We start from the raw sequence: 8,891 nt of genomic DNA, 5'->3' as shown, positions 1-8,891 counted from the left end.
TATATCAATTTAAAATCATCTTTAATACTTGGCTGCATTATACTGGTGTTTTACCCCCTTTGCATGATTTTATTTTTCTATGGTTTATTTACTATGGTTTTAATTTTGTAGTTGCCGCCAACCTACTTTTAGTGGTTGTTTATTGTGATTTATTAGTGAATCATTGCGTAACTTATTTGCTTGTACCATTGCCTATTTGTTGTAGTTTGTTTGTATCATTGTCTATTTATTGTAGTTTGTTTGTATCATTTACCTATTATGTTGTGAAACTTAATCTTTCTCAAATTGCGAATTTAAAAAATTACGCCGTATGCCCTATTAAGGGCAGGTCGGTTATTTATTTATATATATATATATATATATCAAAATAATCATATATTATCTAATTATTTCAAAATAAATAGCCTATTCGGATTCGGAACCTTAAAATCTGTAAAAAAATTTCTTTTGGAGAATTTTTCAAATACAAACAACAATTTCCAGTTTTGACTCCACCACAGAACCTGCAACAAACAGTATCTTTTATCTCTTCTTCCCTTTAATTTGTCCAAAACGCGGGATATAGAGCCTACCTATCAATAATGCAGCCACAACGCCCCCGCCTCGTTTAGTGACCCAACCATAAATTAATTATATCCCGGACCGTTACTTAATTTTATAACCTATTAACTGCAGGATGTAATAAAACTTGAAAAGGAGGAAAAGGATAGTGGTCATTATGACATTTATACCAAAGCTACTTCCCCCCCCCCCACAGTCAAGTGGTCATTTAGACCCCCCATCCTCAACACCTCTTTAAGTAATATTGGCGATAGGGAGTGGGAATGTGATAAAAGGCTAGATGATAGGCTATCATCGAAATACGGATGGGGGGATAGTGCGGTAAATGGTTAAAGTCCATGCTAGTGCGTCTAAATCTAAAATGTCAATATTACGTCGAAGGGTTGAATTGTCCACCTCCTTGTCTGTTATCGAACGTAAGTGCTCTTTAAAATCGTTCTGAGAATGACTTGATTGTAAGTTTGTATAAGATAATAATGAAGGACACGTTAAGTTTGCTCTCTACATACACGTGAGTTTAGGGGTATTGAATGCTAGAAGCTTCCTAATAGGATGTTTTTGCGAATTGAAATCGATTATAACAATAGCTCATCAGTTTTTGACAGAAATAAATGACCAGCATGGTTTCGTGACCCAAGGTCTGATTTTAAAATTAACTTGGATTAAAAAAAATTTCGTTTTTATGCAAAATGCAATAAAACTTAGGAAATGAGGGGAAAAAACAGCGATTAAACATTAATATTACAGGGTGCGTAGCCAAATTATTCAACAAAAAATAAACACCTTTTAAGCACTTTTCAAGCAATCAAATAATATTTTTAAGCACTTTAAAAAAATATAATTAGGTAGGATTGGAAAGTTTTTGTCAATTGACGGTTTTATCTGGTCTTAATCGTCATGTAAAAAAGAAAACCCTTTTGGTATTGTTTTTGACAGTTGTCAAAGTTTTTGAATCATGATGGCGCTTTCATACGCAACGGATTGACGATGCGCCGAAATAGATTGGGGTTGAATTAATTGGGAAAACGTTGAATTGATCAATGTGAACAGTGTCTTTCTGCATAATTCGTAACGAAAATCAACATAATAAAGGAAAAACTTCACTTTAGAAAAAGGAAAAATAAGCACTTTTTAAAAACACCTAATGAAAAAAGCACCTTTAAGGGCTTTTAAAAAACGATAATCGAAAATAAGCACTTTTTAAAAACGCTACGCACCATGTATTAAGAAAGGCTATACAATACCAGAAGCGTTTGATCAATTCGGTTGTACAGTGTGAAAATATAAAAAAAATACCCTGAATAGCCTTTGATCTAATGATAGGATTTTCACCTACTATTTCTAATCTTAATGGCTCGAGGGTATGATTTCAAATATATCCTAATTAATTTGAACACGTAATATTTTAAATTAGGAAATAAGACATAAAAACGTTCTTTCTCAAAATATACAAACTTTTTTTTTCTTTCAAGGGTTTGAGATTTCTGATGCTCAAAATATGGGGACAAGCCGCAATCTCGAAAATAGGGTCCCAATAGTTTAGCCAGATGAGAGCGGTCGAAAGTTTGAAAACCTTAATGCTAGTTTTAGTTTTTGCGTATTTCAGTATATCTCAAGAACTTTTTTAGCGAATCAAAAAAATTGGCATAAAATTACAAAATTCGTTTATTCAAAGAGATTTCCATGCGTATAATACTTTTTTAATAAATATTTATTATTTTGTAATACTTCATTTAATAATGGTTGAAAAAGAATTTTGAATCGTAAGGTTTACAATTCAGAAAAAGTCGTGTGTTTAAAATTTGGTTTGTTTTTACTTACACAATTTTTTTTCAGTGAAAACAGTTCGAGATTACGAACAATTATTATATGAAACAAAATAAAAAATTAAACTGAACTTTGAGTCCTTGGAGGAAAAATTTGAGGGATCTTTAAAATGGTCTTGTTTTTTCTTCAGGAAAATTAATTTTTTGAGGTCAGAGATTTTCACCTCAATTATTAAAATGAGTATGTTTTACTTTCCTTTCCGAATTTCATTTCGATATACGAAAAACAAAATATTTTTACTTCAAATTTTATACTTCATGCATGTTATTGTATCCTAGCAAAAAAAAAGAAGAAGAAAAAAAGAATTTTGCAGCTACGTGACCGATTTAAATATGTTTAAATAAATTTTATTTTATTATTATATTATTTTGATTAACTTAATTTTCTTCGTTTTTTTAATTCTATAATTTTGATTTATATTAAGATTTTTTTCTTCTTTTTCTGCGTTCTGAATTTTTAGTACAAAAACTATAAAAAAATAATAAAATTACTATAATAATTTTTAAAAAAACAATTCAATATCATCAGAGCAGAGTTTTGGGCAAATGTCCCGCCAGTCTCAAACTAAAATGTAACAACTACTATAAGGTAGAGAGAATAAATATTTCATTCAAAGAGCAAAATTTCATTTGCATTGAAAAACTCTCCTTTCTCAACAAAAACAAAACTAATTTCTTTCTATTTTCAAAACCATGGAAGAGGTTCTTCTTCTTCTTCAGGAGCGCAACAGCCCTTTGCAGGCCTTGGCTGCCTCAACAGCACGCCTTCTCCAGCTCCCTCTGTCCATGGCAACTCCCCTCCAGTTCTTAAGTTTCAGGACTTTGAGGTCATTTTCAGTGTCTTTGAGCCATCGAGTAGGTAGTCTACCTCTAGAGCGGGACCCCTGAGGGTTATGGAAGAGGTTATTGCAATAAAATAAAGAGATAATGAAACTCAGAAAACAAGCCAATAAGGAAGTTCCATTTTGGTATAATCAATGAGTTTCAGTACTATTTGGGGTAATATTATCTCTGTAATCAAATCTTGACATGCTTTTGAATTAAATATCACCATGGGAAACTAATGTTCTCAGACTTTTAAAAAATAGAAGTCCAGGCAACAGAGAAAGCTCCAAAATTATAATTCGAAACAAACTTTTATTTATAATAAAAAATTCTACCTAACCTATAGAAATAAAACTATTTTCTTAGTAGAAAAATTAATCGCAGTACAATAAATTAGAGATAATGAAACTCAAGAGATAACAAATACAGAAGTTCTAGTTTGGTATAATCAATAGGTTTCAGTACTATTTGTAATACTAATATCTCTATTATCAAATCGTGACAGGATTTCCAGTTAAATCTCACCATGAGAAATAGAGGTCCCTAGAATTTTTTTAAAGAAAAAGTCCTGGCAATGAAGAAAATTTGATAACTATACTTAGAAGCAAAATTTTATTTGCAGTAAAAAACTTTCCCCGCTAGAATTATTTTCATCATTATCAGAACGGGGGAGAAATAAATTGCGATACAATAAAATAGAGATAATGAAACTCGAAAGATAACAAATATAGAAGTTCTAGTTTGGTATGATCAATGGGTTTCAGTACTATTTGGGATACAACTATCTATAATCAAATCGTGACAGGCTTTTCGAGTTAAATCTCACCATGGGAAATAGAAGTTCCCAGATTTTGAAACAAGAGGTTTCAAGAGGCGACAGAGAGAAAAGTGCACTTAATTCTCTTCCCGGGAACTGAGGTAAATTCGTCTGCAACAGCGAAGTGAGGTGAGGTCCCACTGTGAGAGCTTTTTGCTCGATAATGGACACAAAATGAGAGAGTGGGGCGTCACTCGCGCCCCAGGTTTCCGCCCCTGAACACCGGGTACTCTTAAGTGGTGCGCTTACCACTGCACTTTTCTCATCTCACAGAATGGCTGACAAACTGACGACGAAGAAATTTGGTCCCTAACGGAGATTATTTTGGCACACAGAAAAGTGTCCCCCCCCGTTCCATTCTTGTTTTTTGAACTCTACAGCCAGGTTTTAAACTAAAGCATAATGAAATATCAGTAGAAAAAGCTCAATGCATTAGCGCTGCTCTGGTTAAATGAAATAAATCGACGGATAAGCACGGTTCAGTTTATTTATTTTATTTATACACAATAATTATAAAATTGGAATATCATTCTTTAAACTTAAACTACACAATTGTCTCAATTTATATCTTCATTCAGCTTACTCATAGATCTTACTATAACACTAACCTATCATTCAGTTAACCTATAAAAATCCTGTTTCTTTGTTAAAATTTCAAAATGACGTACCTGCCATAAAAGTTACTGTTCGTATAATACTACGTTTAACAGTTTCTTTATGAGTGAAAAATCACGAAGTAGCAAAATGAAAATTGAAATAATCTAGTATTTCCCCACTTAGCACCCAATCCCTACTATAATTATAGTCCATGAATTATCTGATCTATAATTGTTATGGTTATTATGTAGTGTTTTCCCATTTAATATCCCCCCCCCCTCAGCTAACCTAGTAACTCTCACAATTATTATAACCTATGATTCACTTGATCTTTAATTGTTATGGTTATTATAGTATTTCCCCATTTAATATTTCCCCCCACTCAGTTAACCTAATAACTCTCACTATAACTTATAACCTACGTGATTCATCTGATCAATAATTGTTAATGTTATTATAACATTTTCCCTTTTATATTTTCCCCACTCAGCTAACCTAATAACTTCCGCTATAATTATAACCCATGATTCATCAGATCTATAATTGTTTTGGGTTACTCGACTATCTCACCATTTAATATTTTCCTCATTCAGCTAACCTAATAACTCTCACTATAATTATAACATATGATTCATCTGATCAATAATTAAGGTATTCTAGTAATTCCCCATTTAATGTTTTCCTCACTCAGCCAACCTAATAACTCCCACTATAATTATCACCAATGATTCATCAGGCCCATAATTGTAATGGTTCTTTGTTAAAATTTCAGAATAACATTGCTATTATAAAAATGTATGCACGCTGAAAAATATTTACAATATTAATGATATCTTTACATTATTAACATCATCAGGTTACGGGTTGAAAATCATTGTGGTACGAAATTAGCTCTCCCCAACAAAATTACCGCAACAACCTAATAGGAATTATCAAAACTTAAACAATTATACTGTTAATACATCAACAACAAAAAAATTGCTAATTGCACAATATTGAAGAGGCTAATAAATTAAACAATTTGAGATCACTTTTGTACGCAATAAAATTAATAGCACTAGAGTCCTAAGACATTGTAATCGGACATAGTAACAAGTTACGAAACGAAATTACATAACTCTTATGAGACATTTAAAAGAAAAAATTGGATTGCAGCCATACAGCATTTTCTGGGTTCCGATAACAGCGATATCGTTATACATTGTTATAGGTTTTCGCAAAAGTTATGTAATTACATTTTTATTGGATTTTTTTTCCCTTTAAAAGAATTACTATCTGTATGATGTTAAACAGGTTTTAAAAAAAATAGAATGTCTGGGATCATATTTTGCATACGCAAATAGTGATAGTGCTCTTTCGAATTCACTAATAATGTTTGTGCACTTTCGTATACACTAATAGTGATTGTGTACTCTGTTATACACAAATAATGATTGCGCACTTTTACACACACAAATGGGAAACAGTAAAATTCTGAAAACAACAGCCGGGAGTCTATTACATTATATTGATATCAGAATTAGTAAAAAATTACTAAAGTAGATCGTTATCAATAGATTAATTTTATAAAATTTATATCTAAATATTATTATGAAGTGTAAGAAAGTAATCATGCTAGAATCACTATAATATGTCTTTATTCAAATGAGAATATAGAATATTATGTCCCAGGTATGAATAAAACAAAAAAATGAGAACAAAATACATTCAGTATCCAATAGTTTTTTTAAAAAAAATAATAATAATATAAATAATACATAAATAAATAAATAAGAGAGGGAAGAGGAGAAAAAGGAAAAATAAAAAAAAAACATGAATAATTGGGTTACTTTTATTCAGCTATCTTGAAAGATAAAGTTTTAAATTACCCTTGATTTTATTCCTACAGTTAAAAAAATTGCTTATTTTTCGATTAAAAAAAAAGTAAGCACATGTAATTTGTTTAATTAAAAAAGCTTGCACATTGTCTGGGGCTTGAGAATTGGCAAAAATATATAATTTTTTTTTCCTATTTATTGAACACTTCATAAACTCTCGCATAGTTTTAATAAAAAACTTCTGGTTTACAGCTGTTAATTAATTTTAAAATCATAAGTTGTAAATTATTCTCAATTCGAAGAGAGTTTGAAAACGATTAAGTAAATAAAATTTTTAGAAAATATAAATCATAAAGATTATTTTATGATTGGTCTTAAAATATTCGAAGAGAAAAAGGTGTGCAGTGCTCAAAAAATAAGCCAAACAACCTTCAATAACTTTTGATCTAATTAATAATCGGATTTCTACGTACTAGGAGTCAATCTAAATAGTTCAAAGAAATTACCTCAAATATGCTAATTAATTTGTGGAGGCGATATTTCAAGTTAAGAAATTAGATACGAAACATACTTTCTCTGAATGAACAGACATTTTTTCGACGGATTTGGATTCATGACCCACAATTACAAATTTCGTTTATCCAAAGATAATTTCATGCCAAAAACAAAACAAAAAAATTTCTAAATGCTTTTTTTTATTATTTTATTTAATAATAGTCGATAGCTAAAAATTCTAAGGGATTTCTCTCTAAGGGCATCAAACAAAATTTTTTTGAATATATTCAATAATGACTAACCTCTTTGCCACTTTTAACCTTTGCTTGTTACTCAAGATCCATTAGAGAGTTTGAACCATTTCTTTAAATAAGTTAGAAAACAGGTATTGTTCCTTCAGATCAAAACATGCGTGAAAAGGTATGATCACGAGTGTTTCAGAGAGTTCCGTGCTTAGGAGACATTTAAATCGATCAATGAGAAACACCGGAGTCAGTTGTTTATAGAAGCAAAGAGGGGTTGAGATAAGAACAACACACCTTCATGATTTTTCAAGGTCAAAATTGTGTGCACATAAGATTAAGATAAGTCCCGTTGTTTTTACGTGATTGAGGTAAGTAAATATCCCTTTTACTTTGACTGATTGATCTACCGTATTAAAAGAAAGATTTGGACTCCAAATTGACCATGCCAAAGTTGAGGAATTCGATTATTTATTTAGTTATCTCTCTTCTCCTATACTTAGGTATATACAAACCACAAAACAATTATTTTGAAATATTTTTATTTAACAATTTTAAAAATGGCTTACTAATTATATTATACTAGGAGGCTTCGCCCCCTGCTCGCTGGCGCTCGCCAACCCCCGGAACTGCTTTCGCAGTTCATTTCGGATTGATCGCAATCCAATGCTCGCTTTGCTCGCTCATTAGATACGTTCTTAACGTCCAGCTTTTGTATACTTTTTTGAATACTGAAGTTCCGAAAACTTTTCACTGTAGAAAATTCTAAACCTGTACATTTCAATATTATCTGGACATTTGGCGATACAACACTTATAGAATTGAAGGATTTGTTACGTCAAGCACTCAGGTATCATAATTTTGATCTATTTGCGCTTCTATGTCTTTTTGATTTATGTTGATAAGTTAACTTTCAAAAAATTCTATGGCTGACAACAGCATTTTTATTTTTTTAGTTGTTTATTTTTATTTCTTTTAGAATTCGTTATTTTTTTAGCGAAATATTTTTTAACCAAACAGAATTCTTTTCCGACTTGTTCTCTGTATATATGAAGAAAATAAAGTAAATATTTAAGTGTTGTAAAAAGAATCTTATTTAGTTGCACAAAGTACTTCTTTAAAAATGAAAACTGTTGCCAACGGCGGAAAAGAAATACAGTCAAAATTAGGGAGCCACGTAAGAGAATTATATATATTAGATGATAAANCTTTATAATTCTTCAACATAATTATGAAATACTAGATTTGTTTTTACTTCAATAATTTATTTACATAATTTATGAATTTGTATAGTAATCAGATTATTGCCTCTGAGATTCACTAACATAAATATGTAAGAATAACCTTGTTTTTACCTCAATAATTTATTAACATAATTATTTAATAATGATTTGATTCTTTCCTCAATGATTTATTAACAGAATAAAATTTAAAGAATGTTGGGCTGGAACTGCAGACATGATATCATTAATAGAATAATATAAATATATATTTTTTTACATCAATGATTTATAAACAGAATTATATAATAACTATCTTTCTTTAATTCAAAGTTCTTTTATCAGAATAATTTTAAATGAATCTGGCATGATTCCTTAATAGAAATCAATAATAATAACCTTGATTTAACCTCAAAAAATTGTTAACAGAATTATCAATAATAAAAAGGTTTTTGACTCAATTATTTATTAAAAGAATAATCCGAAAAGAA

The 8,891-nt window shown here is 30.2% G+C and overlaps 1 protein-coding gene across 3 annotated transcripts in view; it reads right to left on the bottom strand.

Moving 5' to 3' along the window:
- LOC107446990 (zinc finger E-box-binding homeobox protein zag-1) overlaps nt 1–8,891 on the bottom strand; it is a 499,470-nt gene that overhangs the window by 364,755 nt on the left and 125,824 nt on the right. The window contains exon 1 of one of the 3 annotated variants that reach the window (XM_043039305.2): nt 7,241–7,513. The exons of 1 other annotated variant lie outside the window; for it this stretch is intronic. The gene's annotated coding sequence lies outside the window, so the exon portion shown is untranslated. Of the gene's footprint in view, nt 1–7,240; nt 7,514–8,891 lie in introns of those variants that run through there. One more of the 3 variants, XM_043039302.2, reaches the window with a different exon arrangement.

This window comes from Parasteatoda tepidariorum, chromosome 3, assembly GCF_043381705.1.
Source record: "Parasteatoda tepidariorum isolate YZ-2023 chromosome 3, CAS_Ptep_4.0, whole genome shotgun sequence".
Classification (NCBI taxonomy): domain Eukaryota; kingdom Metazoa; phylum Arthropoda; class Arachnida; order Araneae; family Theridiidae; genus Parasteatoda; species Parasteatoda tepidariorum.
The sequence above is the reverse complement of the archived record's forward strand: the minus strand, read 5'-3'. Positions and strand labels throughout refer to the sequence as shown.